Raw genomic sequence first — 21,100 nt, 5'->3', positions numbered from 1 at the left:
ATACCATCCTCACCATAACTGCCAACTGCGCTGTATCCGATAGATCTGTCAACTCATCGAATTGCAGTGAAAACCAGTCACATATTTCCAAGTCATCCTTTAGCTGAGTTTGCATGTCACTTGAAATTGCATGTATTCTCCTCCTAACTGTGTTGTCTGATAACTGCAAGTCCTATATTGCCAACAAAATCTCACCCTTGTTAGGAAATCCTTGAAACAGGCCATCAGCACCAGTCAAAAATGCTTCCTTCAACAATTCACCATCTTGAAAGGGTTTTTTCTTCTTTGAAAGCAGATGAGCAATTTTAAAGGAAGCAATAGTAGCACCTTTAGACTCTCCCACTTTTCTAGTGAAAACATATTGCTGGGCAGATAGAAGAAAATTAATCAACTCAAATCAAACCTTCTCAATTCAGATTTAAGTGGATAGCTAATGTCAAAAGAGCCATGATTAGTTTGGAAATGGCATTCGACATTAATGTTTTTTCGGCACTGCAACAGCACCCCTGCACAATAAGCAAACACATTTCCCTTTATTTTCAATAAAACAATAGGATTCTTCCCACTCTGTGTTGAAATAATACGTACGTTGTCTTTCATTTGAATCACTCATTTTGGGGCAAAATGTTAAAAAAAATAAATCGCAAAGCACAAGAAAACAGCAGTATCAATGCAGTGGAAGAATACTCACATACAGGGCCGGCTCCAGGAACCAGTGGAGCATGTGCCTGGGACAGCACATGCTACAGAGCGGCATTCCTTCCATTCTTGGGACGGCAGAGTCAGAGCTGTTTTTTTATGTTTTTTTTTGGCGGCAGTTCTGGACAGGACAGAGAGAAGCCAGAGAGAAGCTGCGAGGATAGAGAACACCAGTGCCCACAGTCTGCAGTCCCGGAGTACTCTATCCCCAGCAGGTGAGGGGCCCTGGCTTCTCTCCCCTGCTGGGCACTAGGTGGGCCCCGCGCCTGCCAGGGACCGAGAACACCGGCACCCGCAGCCTGCAGGCGTGGAGTTCTCTGTCCCCAGCAGGCATGGGGCCATGGCTTCTCTCCCCTGCTGGGCACTAGGTGGGCCCCGCGCCTGCCAGGGACCGAGAACACCGGCACCCGCAGCCTGCAGGCGTGGAGTTCTCTGTCCCCAGCAGGCATGGGGCTGCAGTCTCTCTCCCCTGATGGGCACTAGGCAGGCCCTGCGCCTGTTGGGAACAGAGAACACTGCGCCCGCAGCCTGAGTTCTCTGTCCCCCTCAGGCGCGGGCCCATGGCTTCTCTCCCCTGCTGGGCACTAGGCAGGTGCATATAAATGCCCCGGTGGGCACCACAGGACTCTGTCGCTTTTTACATATTTCTCATGTGTAACAATATATCACTCATATCCTTTCATACACAGGGATTAGAACTTAACCAGCCAGATACTAGGAAGAATACGCCTACTAGACAGACATCAGTGTAGAGGACTCGTGATCTGTGTGAGAAGTCAAAACATCCTACCCCAGGGCCAATTTTTTGGAAAGAAGAGGATGCTACTAGTGGTTCCCCTCAACTCTGCTCCAGGCTTAGTCTGTCTTCCAGATCATCCCTCATGTAGTAAGTTTCTGATATATTTGAAGCTCCATCCTCTCCAACTATCCCCATACCCCTGGCTACTGAAAGGGAAAAGGAGAATTCTCTTTCTTTCCATTCACCACAGACACTTCTAGCAGCTAAGATGAGTGGGTGACATTTCTATTTCTCTACTGTTCCCATCCTCCATATTGGAGTCTTCTTCCCCAGTAAGCTGGTCCAGGATCTGACTCGGTTGCTACTCATAGCTTTTCCAAGGAGCAGCAAAGTGTCTTATGCATGACAATATCACTGTTGGTATTCAGAACCCTGTAAGCAGCTGGGACAAATAAAGTTCTGGGTGGTTTTCACTGCTACAGCTTGACAAAGCTATGAGCAGCAACAGAGGAGCTGGAGCTATCTGTCTGGAGGTCCTGGAAAATAGTACTGCCTTGTTTAAATCTGGTTCATATTTAAATATTACCTTTACAATCATAAGGCTTGTAATCTGTATCTTGATGATCGTTTAGACTGCTTAGATATCAGAAGTTTGTGGCACTTGCCTGGGAGGGCTTCCTGTTCTCCATAGGCAAGCAGATTCTTCAAGCTCTCCAATACTGGAATTTTTATTTTTTATTTTATTTTATTTTTTTACAAACACTTGACTTTTTCATAAAATATTGATATCATCATCACAGCACTGTGGCTTTAAAGTTTCTGTGGTTTAATGATGCTGATCAGTAAAATCTAGGAACAGAAATTAAAAAAAAAAATCTCTCTACCAATTAATCAGAAACATCAGAGTGGTCAGATTTTTATACCATAACAGCCCTCCCAGAAACACACAGAGCCTCATTCTGATCTCACCTGGGTGTAAATCAAGAGTAACTCCATTAAAGATTAACACTGGTCAGAGACAAAAGTCAGGCCTACATTGCATGAGGTACACCCACACATATGCACATCTTGAGGACCAAGGATTCTGTCTTGTATGATTTAGAATCAGACATCACAACTTGCTGTGACCCAAAGCAGAACTGCCTACTATATGTATAAAATATTCCCAAAGATATAGGAAGGGATTACATTGCCCTGATTCAAAAGTGTCTACCTGGAGTATCCGTAGATGAAATTCACATTTATATCAGAATGACAGAGCTGGAGACTGGACTGTGGTGTTGCTTTTTTAGTCAGGAACTGGCACTGACAGGTGGCATGTGAGAGGTGTCCTGCAGCCATTTTCCTCTCGTTTCCCCTCCCATCCTCGTCTTCACACTCCCACACATGTTCAGGAAAGCATCAGAATACCGAAATAGCCTGGATGTGAAGCTACAGAGAAACACTGATACAATATAAATTATACAACCTCTTGGCACTATTTGAATTACACCAGCCCTAGCCTGGTCTATATCTATTCTAAGCATGCCTCATTATCATTTCTAAACCAGCTTTCTTTTGATGTTTATATTGCAAGTTGCATGGCTTTAGTTTTATTACTTGATGTTTTCCTTCCTCAATTCTATGTACATTCTTACCAAGTCTCCTTAAGAAGCTAATTTCCATAATTTCTCTCATCTTGTTCTGTGTTTGATCTTCAACTCTTCCAAGGAATGGAAATAACTGTAATAAAAAAAAATCAAGATAAAAATAAAAGAGTCTTCTATCAAGTAAGCAGCCTCATAACAAATGCTTACATATCTGTCGCATCTTACGCGCATTTAACATGCGCAATTTCAGCTTTACTTGGTCGGCAAAAACAAAAACAAAACCAAAAAGAGAAAAATAACAATTTTAATACTGTACTTGTAGTGCAGGCAATTCCTCCCACCATTCAACTCAATGTAATTTTGACTATACGCGGTTTTCGCTTTACGCGCTAACCGTGGAATGGAACTCCTGTGTAAGATGAGACTTGCCTGTATTAGAAACAAAAATAAAATGTCAAGAAAGGGTGAGCAGACGTTCCAATCCAGACTATTAAACAGGCAGCACATGGAAAATGCAATGCTGACCAGTCCTCCTTCCTATCACCTCTCCATCTGATGGGACTGGCAACATGGTTATATGCACATGCTTAGGGAGTCCGTCTATATTGAAGAAAAAATGTCCTGATGTAACCCACTGTTCATTGTGTGAATTACAGGGCTTCCTCTGTGCCCAATTTGTTAGGAGAGAATTGGACTTACTACTCAGCCACCATAAGATGGAAACAAGAAAACCAGAGTCAGGAAAAATCTGGCCTTGGCTTAGGCAGACAAAACAAAAACATCTGCACAATTGCAATGTTACTAACAAGGACAGATTCATGAGGAAGGGGAGGAAGTGTGAATAACTGACCTTGGTCTGTGTTTGTAATTATAAGTTTCTTGCTGAAGTTGCTTTGCTGATAAGTAGAATAATGAATTATTATTTGCGGTTGCTGGGGAGATTTTTAGCCTATCAGAGTTCATTATGAGTTATGTGCTTGATCCAGAGAAAACCTATACAGAGTTTAGTTAGATAGTACACTTTGGAGAAGTTTAGATTTTTTATAAGCAAGGAGTCACTGGCATAAAACTCCCCAGTAGCTAGGGGAAACGCTGGCAACTGGAAATCTGTTGCTGCCACTTAATGCCACCTCAGACTTTGGGTAACTATATTCTGGGGTGTTCTAGACTACTGCATTTTGAGGTGTGCTTTGTACTTAAGAAAAACAAAGATTTTGGTGCAGAATCGCTCATGCGTACCAATCATTCATCAGACGGAGGTGCTCTGTCCCCCACCGATTTATTTCTTGACGCTGCCTGGAAAACAGAATAATTACCATAGCTTTGGGTTCAGATAACTCCAGGTAACAAATCCATAGAGGATGTGAGTCTGTTACAGTTCTTAGCTTGAGAACCTGGCTCTTTAGCTTATGTGATAGCCACTCATGCTTTTAGCTCTAGAATTCCCCAGTTCAGTCATTGGGATCAGTCAAGAAAGCAGCCATCACACAGAACCAGTTACAGGAAAAACTACCATATATGAGACTACGAAAGAACAAAACACTGTTGGTTGTCACCCTTACCAACCAAAGTTTAACAGTGTGGTGTGTGGACATAAATGATGCTTATAACCAACCACATCACTAACTGGTTACAAATTCGATTAAAAGTTGTAGGCCTTGTCTATAGGAGAGAAGTTTGCAGTTCTACCCATTATTTGGTCCACCTGTTATGCCTATAACACATCCATCCATAAACAAAATGGTCCCAGTGATGTGTAGGAAATCAGACCATGAGTTGGTGACAGAAATATAGTTAGTGATAAAGATACGCTTTTAGAATGGTTGCTATGGTGAATAGCAATATTCAGAACATATATTTAAGAATTATAATCACCACCTTAGCTGTCTTACAGTAAAACAAGGTTTCTAACTGGTGATACCATAAGTATACTGGTCCAGATCCTCAAAGGTACCCAAGCATCTAACTCACACTGAATTCAAAGGGAACTAGGTGCCTAAATACCTTCGAGGATCTGGGCCTTTGCACTTATTTCCTACTGAACTCTGGTAAATATAAAACCAACTGGGGTTAACTGGCAACAAGCACAGCTCTGCAAGAACACGTTAGAATGATAAACACACCTCATTTTTGCTTGATTTTTGTAACCAAAATTTTTTATGGAAGCATTTGTAACAAATGTATCTAAATGTATTCACAAATTCCTTGTCTGGCCTTCTTGATGGAAGTTCATTGAAAGAATCAATTAAATAAGTGCATTTGAACACCAGATGTGCATGTCCTGGGGTATGTTTTACATCAGCCAGGGACACAATGCTATGGTAAGTGATGATTAATGCTCAGCTGACTATTTCAGAGAGCAACAGACAAACATTTGATCCATGTGAAGGAATACTGTCCAGCTGAAAAAGCAGAACTGAGAAACTGACCTAATTAGAGTTAAAAATACAGTGGCAAACACAGAGTTATAACCAAACGGTGTTCTAAAGATACAAAGTATTAAATTATAAGTTTAGTTATACCAGGAAGCCATTCAGTAATTCCATACATAAAGTGGAAGAGGAAAGACTTGCTTTACCGATCTATGAGTGTATAAACTCTTGATTAGAAGTGACATTGCAAAAGTAACAATGCTATCAGGTTCTTGTTCCTCAGTATGATGATGGAGGCATGGGGGAGTCCCAGAGATGGCATGCTGGCCCTCAGAAAATAAAGGAGGGGGGTAACTTTCTGTACTGCAGCTTGACTTACTGGTTCAGAGAACAAACCCAAGTGGTGCATCTCCAGAGAGTCATGTTGAATGCACTCAACTTCCATGGAAATATAGGCAGCTCCTTGAGGCCCCAATCCTGCAAACATTTAAGCATGTGCCCATCTTTACTACTATGAGTAACCATCCATGATCAGGGCCTGATAAGTGCTGATAGTTCTGCACTACTGGAAGCAGCAGGTGACTTCACAGTTCTCTTTACCAGTGTTAGAAGCATCCACGTTATAACATTTTTTGTTGTGTTTGTAAACAAAAAACATGCTTTAAACTGTTTCCTTTAATTATAGAACAGTATTTTTCTATCCACATTGCTAGTACTGTTTTTTTTTTTAAATTGTGATTGCATTTAAATAGGTTTTGAAGTCAAGCATGTCAGTCTGAATGTTTAACCAGTAGTGGGGAGGGATAGCTCAGTGATTTGAGCATTAGCCTACTAAACCCAGCATTGTGAGTTTAATCCTTAAGGGGGCCACTTGGAGATCTGGGGCAAAATCAGTACTTGGTCCTGCTAGTGAAGGCAGGGGGCTGGACTCAATGACCTTTCAGGGTCCCTTCCAGTTCTATGAGATAGGTATACTTATATTTTATTTATTTAATCATTCAACAGCTGAGGAAAGGGCACTAGGGAAGTCCATGAGGGATCCAGGCAGCCCTTGCAAGTATGTGATCTACATCTTCTCACTGGCCACAGTGGCAAAGGGGAGAGTCACAAAGGATCCACATATAGCCATTTGCAGCACATCTGATCACTCTCCATCTGAAGTGATAGAGCTCTGCCCACAGATGGCGCAAGTCAAAACCAGGAGGCTGAACTATTGGATCTGTCACAAGATCAGCAGTGTCTATGTTTGATGCTTGTTCTTGCCACCTAGCATGCCACCTCAGAGGCAATAATAAGGGTTCTTTAAAGGAATTGTCCAAATGGGGTGCCTGGAGCCAAGTCAGTAGATCAGTGGATTAGACATACCTTTAAAAAGGAATAGATGTGACTGATCTTGTACCCTAAGGAGCAGATTTTGCAAGGCGACTTGTCACTTGATGTCAGAAGGGGCAAGACTGAACAAGACCAGCAGCCTGGCCAGGTTGGTCGGTCGGTCTCATGGTACCAGTTATTATACACATAGTGTCATTCAGCTGAGTGTCCACTAGTCCTGTGTGAAAGGAACTGAGTCACACTGGGGAGCAATACTCTGCCACAGAATAGAACAAGGAATGCCCAGAGCTTCTCAGTGTCTGAGCACTGGTGCCCCAGGTTGAACCAGCTACTTTGTTGATCATTTCTTTTCTGCATCCAGGATTTCTTCTGGGTGACTGAAATCCTGGGCCTGCACTACCAGACAGATAACATCTGCATAGATTAAAACACCTGGCAGTGGTATAGAGAAGGTCATTTGTGAAAAAACTGAAAATTGTTGGTGCTAGAACTGAGTCCTGAGATTGACAATTGTTTTGGGACCTCCAGGATCTGGTCTTTTGTATAAGTGAAACTTGAAACCAGTGGCCTCTGGGAAGCAATTCAGTCCAGAAGCCATTCTTGTTGTAGATGGGGACACCACAAGATCACAGGTGCTGGTTTGGTCTGAAGCTTTACTTGGTCTACACTCAGTATACCATCAATGGTGGGGGGCAACTCTTTAAAGGATATGCCTTTAAAGTATTTTTTACATGCAGCTTAACAAAGAGATGGAGTGGTAATTTGTTGCAAGTCAATGGTCTCTCTCAGATTTTGGCAAGGGTATTACTTTTGCTCTGCTCTTAGATATTTTATTCTCCTCAATGACTCTAGATAGAAAGATAGTTCCGTGTTTACTAGTTCTTCAGGAATTTGGGGAAGATGTTATCAAGGCCACAGGCTTTACCTGGTCTCAGTGTTTTGATCACCTTCTCTACTTCATCTGCAGTCTTCTTTGGTTTCAGGTATGCACTATTTGTATTGCTGCCATTTTTCTTCACCCCCCCTTCAAAGTTTTTGTCCTTATCCACCTTTAATTAAGTGGGCAGCAATGCCATTTGGAGACACAGGTGATGGCACTATGCTGGAGACTTCTGAGCAGCACCAAGTTTTCTGATTGATGCCTAGCCTTTGTGGCTGTATCAGGATACATGTTTAGTTCTATGGTGTCAGGGGTACGGCCCGGCAGTTACCAAATACTCCTCATACCCTAACAAGCCAGTTGGGCTGCCTGACGGACTACCCTGCCTGATTGGCTGAGGAAGGTAGCAGGCCAGTTCTTAAGCTAGGCAGCAGCCTGCTGGCCATAGGACTCTCTACCTCTCTGTGCTCATCTCTCACCAAGCACTGCTCTGTTCCTCTGCTGATCCAGTTCAGATCCTGCCCTGCACCCAGCCTTGTTCCTGGCTCAGAATCAGCCCTGCTCCTGCCTTCCCTGACATGGTAATTTGGTTCTGACACTCAACTCTGACTCTGATTCCATATTGACTCTTGACTCTGGAATTTGGTCTCTAACTCCAGTTCTGACCTTTGGCCCTGCTTCTGGCCCTATCTTGACTCTTGGCTCTAGCATTTGGACTCTGGCCTCTAGGTCTGACTGCTTACAACCAAGTCTCCTGACATATGGTAGCCTGCAATTCATGTAGCATAGAAGAATCTGAAGGCAATTGTGCTGCAGTGTTGAGTTTTGGCAGCACAAGGAAGATCTGACTTCAAGCAGAGGAAAGACACAACCCAGATACATGAAAAGTATAAACAGCCTGGTTTGTATGGGGAAAAAAAAAAATCACATACCTTAACAAAATATTCCATGAAATATGTCCCCATTTTTGCGTTTATAACATAATGTAAAAGCTCTTAAATTTCAATTAGTTCTGTATTTTATTACAAGTATTTCTCACACTTATTTGTCCTACACAAACTTCCCTCTCTGCAATGAGTGCAGCAGCTATTGAAGGGAAGCTGTGCTGAGGACAGTTACTATTTATTACACACACAAATGATGTTAAAAGAAGATTAATAAGTCAACTCAAGTACTCAAAAGAAAGGAAATGCCAGATTTAAGATTACCTGTGAAATTTTAATTTGGCCCCTGGATGCAAATGCATGATGCAGTGAATTATATGATCACATACTATTTTTTTCATGGGACACCTGTTTCATTCGGTGCACAGCTTGGATAGTGCTCAATTAATGAACATCTATTCAACATTTTATTTTCTCTTCCTTATTCAGTGTGTGGGCCCAGGTCTTATTTTTCGTGCACTATTCAAACCATGCTCTGAAGACAGAATTAATTAATTTCCTCATGGAATTTTCTATGATGCTCATCACTAAAGTATCCAAGTGCTTCACAAACATTGATTTATTTTCACAACACCCATGTCAAGTGAACGGGTAGCATTATCCCCATTTTAGAGATGGGGAGCAGAGACAGAGAGATTAAGATCAAATTTGCTCACTAATTTTAGGTGCCTAGTCTAAGATGCCCAGGTCCTGATCTGTCAGAGTACATAGCTTTGTATAACATTTGACATATTCAAAGCACAGTCCCCACTGTCATCAATTGCAGCTGTGAGCACTTCACATGTCTGCAGATCAGATCCCAGGGCTTCAAGCTGGGCACCCAGAAAATGAAGAACAAACAATTAGTGACCACCTATGAGTAGTTTAAATGACTTGCTTAGCATCACATAGGAATTCTTTGGCAGCTTTACACTGTCATCCAGGCTGCCCCTCACACTATGGAGAACCTCTCTGTAAACATCTGCAAAACTAACTCGTCTTACTTCAGATCCCTCCTTAAAACTCTGCTTTCCCATAAGGCCAAGAAAAACTTGACATAGTCTGCTGATGCGCTGAGACCACAGCCTATTTCTAACATAACACCTTAGCCAGTTTGTATCTCATTTTCCAAATCTGTAAAATATGGATAATACATGCTAGTTCACAAGGATGCAGGGAGGCTTCATGAATAAAGGTTTGTAAAGCACCTTGATATTCTTGCATGGAGGATGCTAGAGATGAGAAAGATATATTGAACCATAAAATAAGCAATAATAAATCAATTTTTAATTATTGTTCTTTCACTTCTCTATTTAAAATCAGTAAAATAGGATTATGATATTTCACTATTTACCTTCTTCAAAGAGATAGTGTGATTTAATTTATATTTATATGCATACATAGAGAGATGCTTTTATCATATCCTCAGTTAACTGAGAACAGAATTTGGCTCAGTATTATTGCCTAGCTCACTATACAGCAGACAGGCTTCCATTGTTCATGCCAACCATTCTGTTTTGAACAGAAAAAATATCATCCAAACTGGTCGGAGGATTTCATACCAATATAATTATCCCAAATTCAAGAGAAGCAGTATCTGAATACACACTACAGAGTGATTGCTATACACCAATGCTAGGAAATCTCCTCCTCCCTTCCCCAGTTCTTCTATAATTCTCTCCTGCTACTTGAGGAAAATGAGAGTTTAGGGCAAGCAACTGAATTTCAGTGTCCAGGCATGAACCGATATTTTAATAGTTAAAATCATGTTTTTCAGCCACCCAGTATTTTAGCAAGATGATTTTTTTTTGGGTGGGAGGGGAGCAAAATGTTCTTGGTTTTGTTTTAAGCTAGGATGCATCACTCTTATTTATTCATAGTGTGATAGTGCAAAGTGGCCCTCATGAGGATTCTACTCTGCTAGGCATTGCACAGCTACGAAGATAGAGTCTCTGCTGCACAGAGCTTACCACATAAGAAAGGCAGCATAAAAAGGATTCAGGAGAGGGATACAGTGAATTGTGTACAAAAATTATTTTCCTTTTTAAGAAAGTGCTATGTATTATAGCTGCTAGCACCACCCGTTATCAAGACTGCCCAACACGACCCATTATAAAACCCTGTTTTCAGTTGCTTATAACTTTGCCAACCCTTGAAATTTTCCATGTCAGGTCTGCCTCAGGTTGAGTGTTTCCTTCAGCTAAAAATGATTCAGCTGTTTCTGAGAAGAAAGATAGGGACATTGGTAAAGTGTGTCTCATCCTCACTGAGTACAGAATATTAGCCTTTTTTGCATCTGCATCACATTGCTGACTCACATTCAATTTGTGACTCACAATAAACCCCAGATCCTCTTCAGCAGTATCACCACCTAGCCAGTTAGTCCCCATTTTGTAGTTGTGATTGTGTTCAATTTTTCTTAGTAAGTTTAGTATTTTGCTCATCTTGATTGAATATCATTTTATTTCAGACCAATTCTCCAATTTTCATCAGACCCTGCCCTGCTGATTTAAATAAATCTAAGTTATCTAAATATTCTTCAACTCGTTCTTTCCCTATTTTGACTTTCTTTCTTTCCCCAGTGGTTGTAGATGTCAAGAGTGTGATTGGTTTACCAAAGTGATGAGCTGGTAACCAAACGGTCATATGGATTCTCATGGAAAATTTTATTTGCTTACTTAGGACTACTGCAACACTTCCTCACACGAGCAATCCCATAGACTTTGATGGGATTACTCAAGCAGGTAAAGCCTCGTCAATATGAGCCAGGATTACACAATCTAGCCCTTAATATTTGTACCGAACTCTGAATATGTTGAGTGCTAGGTATTGTGTTATACTGTTACTCCCTTTAGTTTGTGAATCTCCATTGAAAAGCCGTAGATGTGGGCTACTGCAAACAAGTGATGATTAGCCAGCAGCATTCTCTGGTGGCTCCTTTATTCCATTTCCTTAGTTTTGCAGACATTGAATGTGATTCTCACAAGCATTATCAGAGAAGAATAGCAATTTTTAAATCAGCACCGCAGAGCTGGAAAGCTACAAGTGCAAAACCACAAGCATGCTAGCAGTCTTGACACTGAAATGTAGAAATGTGACTTGAAACACAAGATAGCTACAGCTAGCACATGATTTACTGATAACCAGCTGTCACGTGATGCATTCCTTGCTAGTTTTACTAGAAATGCTGTTTTATTGAGTCCTATGGAGTCAAATTAAAAAGAATATTATAGGCAGAAATGAAATATTCAGAAGTAGAGCCTTCAAACATCCCATCCTTTGCTGTGCTTTTGTCAGCTCTCACAAGAGAAACAGCAGTAGCCATGGTCAACACTTGGATGGGAGATTCTGTGTGAAAACAACATTAGAAATATCTACACCTGGCCTATACTAGAACCTGCACTGTTGCTGTCACTGATGAAATTGAACTGATGCTAAACTTACTGATAATCCTCAGCACAGATACAGCCTTTGGTCTATTACAATGCAAGTTTCATCTCTATTGACTGGTAGACCCTGGCATGGGATACAGATGGTCCTGTGCTTTCATATTTGTAAATGTAATTTAAAAGAGAAACAAACAATCCAAGAGTTGGAACAAAGGATGATGATGCAACTATCGGACTGTTCATTAGGGCTAATCAAATTATTATTTGTAAATAATTTAGGCAATGTTGGGATTTTGACAAATTATTCATGAATAATTTTGCCATTTTTTGACCATCTCTACTATTGACTTTCATAGCATGCAATAATGTTATTGGAAAAATAATGCCCTGGACTGCACAAAGTGCATTTTACTGGTTATTCAGTGGAAAGGGAGGGACATTTGTTCTATGGGTCAAAGAGCTCATTAAGAAATCTAAACTGGATACTGGTTCCTAGACCTGATCGAAAATTTGCCACTAAAGCATTTTTAATGGAAAATGCTGTTTTCATGAGAGGTTTTTTGGGGGGGGGGGGGGGGGTTTTTTTTGGCAAAACAGGCCACGTTTGTTTAAAATTTTCAAGATTTTGTTGAAAAACTAAAAATGTAAACTATTTGAAAAATCTTCAGTTTTGCAGTTTTCAGATGAAAACCTGAAAAATTTAACAAAAAAAATTCAGTTTTGTTGAAACTTTGCATGGGGAAAAATATTATTTCCAGAACAACTTTACTTTCTGTGTATATTGTAGCACAGTCCAGTACCTACAGAAGAGGCCTGACAGCTTCCTATTCAGAAGGAATGTTTAGGAAAGATGTTGATGACAAGATATCTCGTTACATGATTTTTAAAAGGTTCCTGTTTAAATGTATAAAGAAAGACGTTTTAAATGCTCTCACCAATTGTAATTATTTTGCTACTTGAAGTGTTAATCACACAATCTTTCACATATCCAAGAAATAGGACTTTGATCTTAGCTATTTGAATTACAGTACATCTTAGTTGCATGACTTGAATAAATATGCATGATATTCTTTGATTCAATCCATAACTAATACATGTAACAGAAGAAAAGTTCATGCTGAAAGCAGTAATAGATTTCATTTGCTGCCATGGAAGTCAAAGTGCAAAATCTTCATGAAGGCAACATTGGAAAATAGTATTTGGTACTACACACAATATAAACTAGGTGAAGCTAGGCTAGGCAGATCAGACATATATTCCTATTTGCATTTTGTTTTCCCCCACTTTCGTTATATATGGTTTTTTCACCTATTTCCATTCCACATCAAACATAGCTCATAAGGGAGGTGCTACCACTAGATAGAGGGCCAGTGATGTGCCAGCTTAGTAATACAAAGAATCTATAGCACACTCCGTAGGAGGAGTTCTTTAGATCACTTACAGTATAGGTGTTTCAAGGAGTGACCTTTTTGCTTTTCTGTGTGCAGCTTTAGAAACTTTTCCAGTAGGTCTGGAACAGTTAGTTATGACACAACTAGACCTCCAGGGTAATGTTTAAGGCAGTTCCTAGTCCCTTAAGGTTGAGCCACAGCACAAGCACTTTTTAAAAGACAGGTATAATTTATCTGTTTTTCCATTACAGTAACAATAAGAATCAAGATGTTCACTTCTCTAGAGTTGGTCATCCATAGTCATCTGAAAATGTAGCTTCTATTACCTGACTGTCATAATAATCTATCAGGCAGGCAAATATAGTTGTCCCCAACTAACTCAATACAAATAAAATACAAAGATGCATATTACATTTGTAAATAAGTTATAAAACCTGCTGATAATTGCTGTAATATTTTGTTTAAAAGAACACATTTTGGAGGGGACTGAAAGGTCTGTGTCTTTAGGAGAGTGCTATCAAGTACTTCAGGGCCTATATTCAGGTGCAACTGGCTAGTTTTCTAGTCTATGAATAATATGGTTCAGCAATATCAATACAAGCTGTGTATATAAACTTAATTTTACCTTTCTTTCCTCTTCATTTTTCACTTCAGCAGCCCACTGTACCTGAATTCTTGCCTTGCCAAGTTCCCACTGCTTTATAACTATAGGGCATCTGCCTTACATAGGGCTGAAAGGGATTATGGGGGCCAGGCCTTCAATAAGAACTCCACTGGATGCACCTGGAAGAGGAGCATGTGAGCATGCTATGATTCTATGGCATTGATTAGAAGTAGACTCAGTTGGCCAGGGTAAAGCTCAGGATCAGTGAGCAGCAAAGAGGCTGTGCAGGAAGTCAAGCTGCAGTCATTTCCTGAGTGGAGGGAGTTGCAAGGCTGATGAATTCAGGGAGAAGGGAAGTTAGTTATGTAGGAAGAAGCCAAGGGAAACAGCAGCAAGGACTGGGACCTACAGAGCCTTAGCTGCTGGTTATAGATCCCTAGGCTGGAATCCAGTGTAGAGGACAGGCCTGGGTTCCCCTATCAGTCTCTTGAGAGTAGCAGAGAGTGTTGGAGAGGCTAGCCAGTGTGTCTGGAAGGACTTAGAGTTCCCCAGACAGGGAGGAGACTGCAGTCCCTGGAGTAAGAGGGTTGCAGGGAGAGACTGCATGGGGGAAGATGCTGCCAGAGGGGGAGCTCAATGCCTGGCAGAGCTAATTCCCAGGACAACCAACAGGGGATGCCACCATCTGTGAATGCACCCCATGGCATGTCCATTCATATATTTGAACATGTTTCAATTTCATTCTTCATTTTTTTTTCTAAATGCTCTAAATTTTCCCCACCATCATTCAATCACTATCCCTTTCCTATCCAAAGTCAGGCTTTCAAAAATCCACACAAGCATTTGCCCAGGGTGAGAAGAAAACATTCTTGGGCCCATGTCATCACTTTCTGCAGAATCTAGCTTTTCATAACTCCCCACCCTAAAGAAGCCCCCTTGGCTCTATGCCTTTTGTTTGCAAACGTAACTTTCCAAACATGATTTTAATGCAACCCAATGCAGACACATCTGCCTCACTCTGCAAATGCACAGCTCCAGAGCCTCTGCTACTGCTAAGTTTCTAAAAGCTGCAGAGACTGAAAAGTGTCCAGTTTCCACTGATGTATTTCAAATGCCTCTGGGCACAAGGGAAATTAACAAGAATCAATTAAAATGTAATTCTGCTAAAGTGTAAAACGCTCTAATAGAGGAAGGGTGGAGAGAGATTAAAAAATGAAAGTTATAACGAAGGGGAATTGTACAGTAGTTTTAGCTGATGGGTGTGTATGTGAGAGAAGTAGAGTAGTGCAGAACAGTGGTTCTCAAACTCTTTACCATGAAGCCCTGTTTTTTTTTCGAAGTAAATGAGCTCAGTCCTTAACTTCAAGTGTGGTAGGGACAAAATAAAACTATTAATGAAATATTAGTATATGCAGTTAGAATAGCCTTCACCTTGACTTGTTTCATGACTGAGCTTGTTTCTGTGCAACAAGAATGACTCTGACTGAAACTGGAGTGACCTGCCTTTTCCCTCCTTGACCTTCTATCCTCCCAGTCTGTTCCCTTGCAAGTCTGTTTTCTCAAACCCCAGTCCTCCATTCAGTCTTCCTCACCATGCTATTAACAAGGCTGTCAGACAGCTGAGTGCTACAGCCTCTTTCTCCTAAATTCTCAGTTCTGCTCTGGGAGAAAGTCTCCCTGTCTTCTGTCCTAGTGCCACAGCAGTTGCCAGCAGCAGCAGGGTGGTTCCCAATACCACTTAAGGGAAACCCTGCTCTCTCCCCAGTTGGGCGTGAGAGACAAACCTTGGCTGGAGCTAGGAAATCTAACAGAAAATTATTACAGACAGTGCTTAGCATCTGAGTGTGGCGGGGTGAGAGTGACAAGGAGTCATAGACCCAAACTCCTTCTCCCCACTAGACAAGCTGGGTCACCTCAAGCACGGTTTTACCAGAGCTGCCGCTCCCAGATTATGATACACCCCCGCTTCCCCCCCTTTAAGCACTGTATATAGCCATTTGCATTTTCTTATTTTCAAGGTGGTAAATGAACAAAATTCAGCCCCAATCCAGATAGATAGTCTCCTGCCCCCACCACTGGTTCAAGTCCCCATCATTTGGGAAAGCCTGATAAAGACACACCCAGTCCCTGTAGCAGCTGACTGCAGGCTGGGAGAGAGAAAGTAGGGAAGAGCCATCACCTTTGTATTAGTCATCTGGCTCTGGATTGGCTCGGAAAACAGAAGGAAAGAACGCTCCTCCCAGCACCCTCAAGTCTTGAGTAGGGGTGCTACAAATTTATTGGGGGCCTGTATGAAACGTTCACTGAGATGGCTAATTACCATTTTGGAAGGGGCCAACCCTCTCTCTCAAATCTTAATTTTATATGGCATGGGCAGAAGATAGAAGACTATTTACCCCAAGCCCCTTTTTGGTTAGAGACTTGGTAAGAAATCCCACCCTCCTCTTATTGGAGGCAGTGAAAGCAGGACTGAGTGCCTCCTTTAGAATGGCAAACTGGATATAGATCACCTGGGCAGCTCATAATCAATCAGCTGGCCCAAACAATCTAAGACCAGGACTGGGAGATAGACTCACAGAGAAGCCTGCTAGAGCAAATCACTTGATCTCAAAGGGCTTTAGAACGGAGGTCAGTATCATTATCCCCATTTTACAAATGGGGAAACTGAGGCATAGAGCAGCAAAGTGACTTGCCTTGGTCACCCAGCAGACCAGTAGCAGAGTCAGGAACAGAACCCAGGTCACCTGTGTCCCACTCCAGCATGCTCTCCACTAGGCCACACTACTAGAGCATAGAGAGCCAGGCCCATCTAGCACATGGCATGAACCAGGTCTGACTGCTAGGCCCATGAGTCAAGATAATTAGGGAAAGTGCCTCGATCTGCCCTAGTGTTGAAGGGGTGGTATCAGAAGAGGCATAGCTATCTGGCGAACCACGGCCACTGGGAGCTGCAGATGGCCATGCAAATGTAAACAAACTGTCTGGCGGCCCACCAGTGGATTACCCTGATATGGCAGTGGTGGGCAACGTGTGGTCTAAGTGTACATGGGGGAGTTCCTTAGCTGACCATCGTTGGAAAGGAGCTAAAGCAGGATTCCCTTGGAGGGAGCACAGTGGTCCTGGCATTTGATCTCAGAATTAGGTTGTCCTGCTCATGCTTCAAAGAGCCAGATTCTCCATCACTGGCAACTACTGAAATCAAGACTGGATGTTTTTCTAAAAGATATACTCTAGGAATTATTTTGGGGAAGTTCTATGGCCTGTGTTATACAGGAGGTCAGACTAGATGATCCAAATGGTCCCTTCTGGCCTTGGAGTCTATGAACTCTTTGAGAGCGAGAGGAATTCCAACCCACCTTTGGCTACTGCTCAGACTCAAGAGCAGGAGAACAGGCAATATGTTTTCTTTAAAGAAATATTTCTTACACAGTCATAATTGACTGGAGAAATCATTGCCACAAGCGGTCACCAGAGCCAAAGGCTTACTAGGATGAAATAGTCTTCCACTGAGAGAAATACTAAAGCTATCTCCTTCAACTAATTTATTTCATTTGGAAGTGAAAGAGTACTTTGTCACAGGGTGCATCCCTCACCACTGGGCTAATGCCTCCCCCAGGCCACTATGGAGATTAGCCTGAGATTGATACCCCCATCCACTGTTTGCACACCTGTTGGTTTGGCTCTTGATCCAGCCCACAGCCCCCTCTTGACCTCGGAAACCACCACATCCTCTTCATGACTCAGGCCTCTGGCTAGGTTGCCATCTGTGTTTCCCTCTTCCAAGGTTGAGAGTCACTGTCTATTAGTCCAGCCACATCCTCAGTGGCAAGTGGGGACCCAGGCCCATCCACTACTCCATGTCCCAACCCAAGACCCCTGTAAATAGCAGCCTCCTGCTGTGCTTCTAACGTCCTTCAATGTTGTTATGACTCCCTGGGCCACTTCCCCATGGCCCCAGTACTTCCTCTGCCCTTACCTCAGGGCACTCAGATGCTTAGTCCCAACAGCCAGCCAAGAGCTCCCACCTGCTCCCCTGCTAACAGCTGCTACCTCCAAGGTATTTACAGTTCTCTCTCCCTGAGCACCCAGCCACCACTAACTGACTCTGGCCTTGCAGCTCCTTTGATATGAGCCCACTGGGCCCTGACTGGCTGCTCTTTACAGCTGCTCCCTGATAGGCTTCTCCCCCTTCCCCCAGCAGCCTCTCTAGGCTGCTTGGAGGACTCACCTCCACTGCTCCACTTCGGGATAGGGGAATGATGAATCTCTTCTACACCTGTGTGGGGTAGACACTCCATCCCATTCACATATAAAAAATAAATGGTATACAGAAAAACTGCCAAGCAGATGCTCCTTTTCACCTTCTCACAATAACAGGCTAGAAAGGCACTCAGCAAAGCTAAGAAAAATTTAAAACAAATAAGATACTATTTTACTCAGTTGATATTTAAATAATCAATCCTTACATAAATCATTAGTCAGTCCTTGTAACTCACTTGTGCAGGACAGAGGCAAGCAGCAAAGATTCAAATCCAGTTTCATTAATATGAAATGATAGCAACTGCTGTCACCGCATTACATTAGAAAGATGATCCAGCCTCATGCTTTACATCACAAACTGATCTCCAGCTATGACTATGAAGAAATTTCTCTCTGTAGCATATTGGACAACTGTCTAAATATACTGTTGGGAATCTCTTGTTTCAGATTATTACCGCCCACAGGATACTGAATTAGGTGCACCCTGGGGCAGTTACTGTCTGCAATTTCTATTTACATAACCCTGACAGTTGCTTTCAAATATCAGCACTTTATATTACATATATATATATAAATTGTGAACAGGAACATTGGTCAAATATCTGATGATAATGATGTCCCTGTTCACAATTAATGCTGCAAAGAGAAATCCCATCATTTGGCAAAGTTACAGAAACAGAAGTAGATGAAGAATGCAATCCAAAAATAAAGCTTACAACAACAACTAATAGGGCAGAGAAAAAGGATTACTTTCAAACAATTACTTCCTTGAAACTGAAGAAAGTTAACTTCTATCTTCATGGGGATGTATTATGTAGGTTGTTCAGAACACTTGATGGACCCACAGTCTGTTGAAGGCATACTCTGAATTCAGTAAGACAAACTTCCTGTAGGTGAGAGGAGTTCAGCTGAGGATCACATTGCCAGCAAACAAAAGAACAGAAGCTAATTTGCATTTAAATATATACAAATGTTTTAAAATAACTCTAATATTTGCTTGTACTTGTATCTTCCTTGATAACTATGTTCCCTGGGTGTAACTGAGGTTAGAAATTGACCCAATTCAGCTTGGTCATTCCCATGCAGTTAAAAGAATAAGGCAACCATATCACATTTTAGTACTTCATTAGGCCACTACTGTTTTGAACTATCCTGGCAAGCTACCTGAACATGGCAATAAGCTTGGAGCACAGCAGGGAGATTGAAACTTGATCATCACTGTTATGGCTTCCACCAACACCAACCAGGTGGGTCTTTCTCCTGATCCTGAAAAATGTCCTGAGCTGGTGCTTCTGCAGCACTAAAACCAGTGTTTCTCAAACTGGGGTCACTGCTAGTGTAGGGAAAGCCCCTGGCAGGCCGGGCCAGTTTGTTTACCTACCCCGTCCGCAGGTTTGGCCAATTGCGGCTCCCACTGGCCCTGGTTCACTGCTGCAGGCCAATGCGGGCTGCTGGAAGTGGCGGCCAGTAAGTCTCTCAGCCCGTGCCACTTCCAGCAACTCCCATTGGCCTGCAGCGGTAAACCGTGGCCCAGTCCGCCAGGGGCTTTCCCTACACAAGCGGCGATCCCAGTTTGAGAAACACTGACTAAAACAAAGTAAGATAATTTGTGACATTCTTTTCAAAATATCCCTGTTAAATAAAGAAGGATAATTTGAGGTTCTGATTTCTTTCATTATAATAAACTTCAATGTGTAGAATGGTTAATCATACAAAAATAGATTTGCTCTGCTTAGTTTTTCCTTTTTATGTATAATAAATTAAAGATAGAGATATTCCAAAGCCCTCTTAGAAATATGTTCTTGGAAGCTTTTTCTACCCTGTGGCTATTCCATCATTATAATGCTATCATGTCACTACCATTGCTCCAGTGCAGAATACTAGGAATGATTTAACAGTGCAAAAACACTGTTATTCAAACCAGCTTGTTAAGCCACTGATATGAAAAGGAATGTGGAAGACTTCATGCTTGTGTATGCTTTTTTTCTCCTCTTCCTTAGTATCAAATCTTACCAGATAGTTCACTTTTAGGGTCAAATTCTGTCTTACACAACTCCGCTTTCCAGTCAAGTTTCATAGGGTGTAAACTAGGTCAGAACTGGATCCTTAGGGCTAACGTTTTAAAATATGGGTACCTAAAATCAGGTGCATAACCAGATCATCTAATTTCTGGAGATCCAAAGCACCAACAAATTCCACTGAAGTCAATTGAAACAACTAGTCTATCAGCTCCGCTGAAAATCGGGCCACTTTTTTTTTTTTTATGTGCCTAATTTTAAGCACCTGTGTTTGAATATGTTGGACCTAATGTCTCCAACATACTGAAAGAACAATGCTTCCTTAAGGAGACAACAGATTCTGAAAATAAACACTGAGTTTCTACCTTGAATATATTGATCAGTTTGCCTGTGGACTCTATTACTATTAGTTTTCAGAAGAACAATTTGTTCCACTATAAGAGAGGACAATGAACCATTATGTTTTACCCAAACCGAGAAAATGTTGACAGCTTAATAGTGTGACATCATTTTTTCCATTTAGTGCACAGTTTTAAAACATTTCTCTTAGTAATTTTGTCTGAGGCAGGACTCGGGTTCTATATCTGGCTCCACAGTTCGTGACTTTGGTGGAAAATGTTTTGTTTTGCTTAAGTTTTCCCCTTTTTTCTACAAAAACTGGAATAATACTTTCCTCTCTCACAGGAACGTTTGGTACAGTATAAAGATTGGAGTTGTAGCCAAACTTTAGCCAAGTTTAGTGGGGATTCAATGTTTTGGTTTCTCTAGTTGAGGTTTAACTCAGGCCCCATCCACACTGGCAAGTTTCTGCACAGTAAAGCAGGTTTCTGCACTGTAACTTATGAGGTGTACACACTGCTAAGCAACTTAGTGCAGAAAGTGCGCAGTTGTAGTGCTATTAAAA

General features: G+C 41.7%; 1 protein-coding gene across 1 annotated transcript in view; it reads right to left on the bottom strand.

Annotated features, from left to right (window-relative positions):
* The window catches only part of PKIB (cAMP-dependent protein kinase inhibitor beta), a 155,359-nt gene that overhangs the window by 119,803 nt on the left and 14,456 nt on the right, over positions 1-21,100 (bottom strand). The window contains exon 2 of the mRNA XM_075063909.1: positions 3,076-3,160. The gene's annotated coding sequence lies outside the window, so the exon portion shown is untranslated. The remainder of the gene's footprint in view (positions 1-3,075; positions 3,161-21,100) is intronic.

This window comes from Chelonoidis abingdonii, chromosome 3, assembly GCF_003597395.2.
Source record: "Chelonoidis abingdonii isolate Lonesome George chromosome 3, CheloAbing_2.0, whole genome shotgun sequence".
In the NCBI taxonomy this organism is placed as follows: domain Eukaryota; kingdom Metazoa; phylum Chordata; order Testudines; family Testudinidae; genus Chelonoidis; species Chelonoidis abingdonii.
This window is presented reverse-complemented; position numbering and strand designations above follow the sequence as displayed.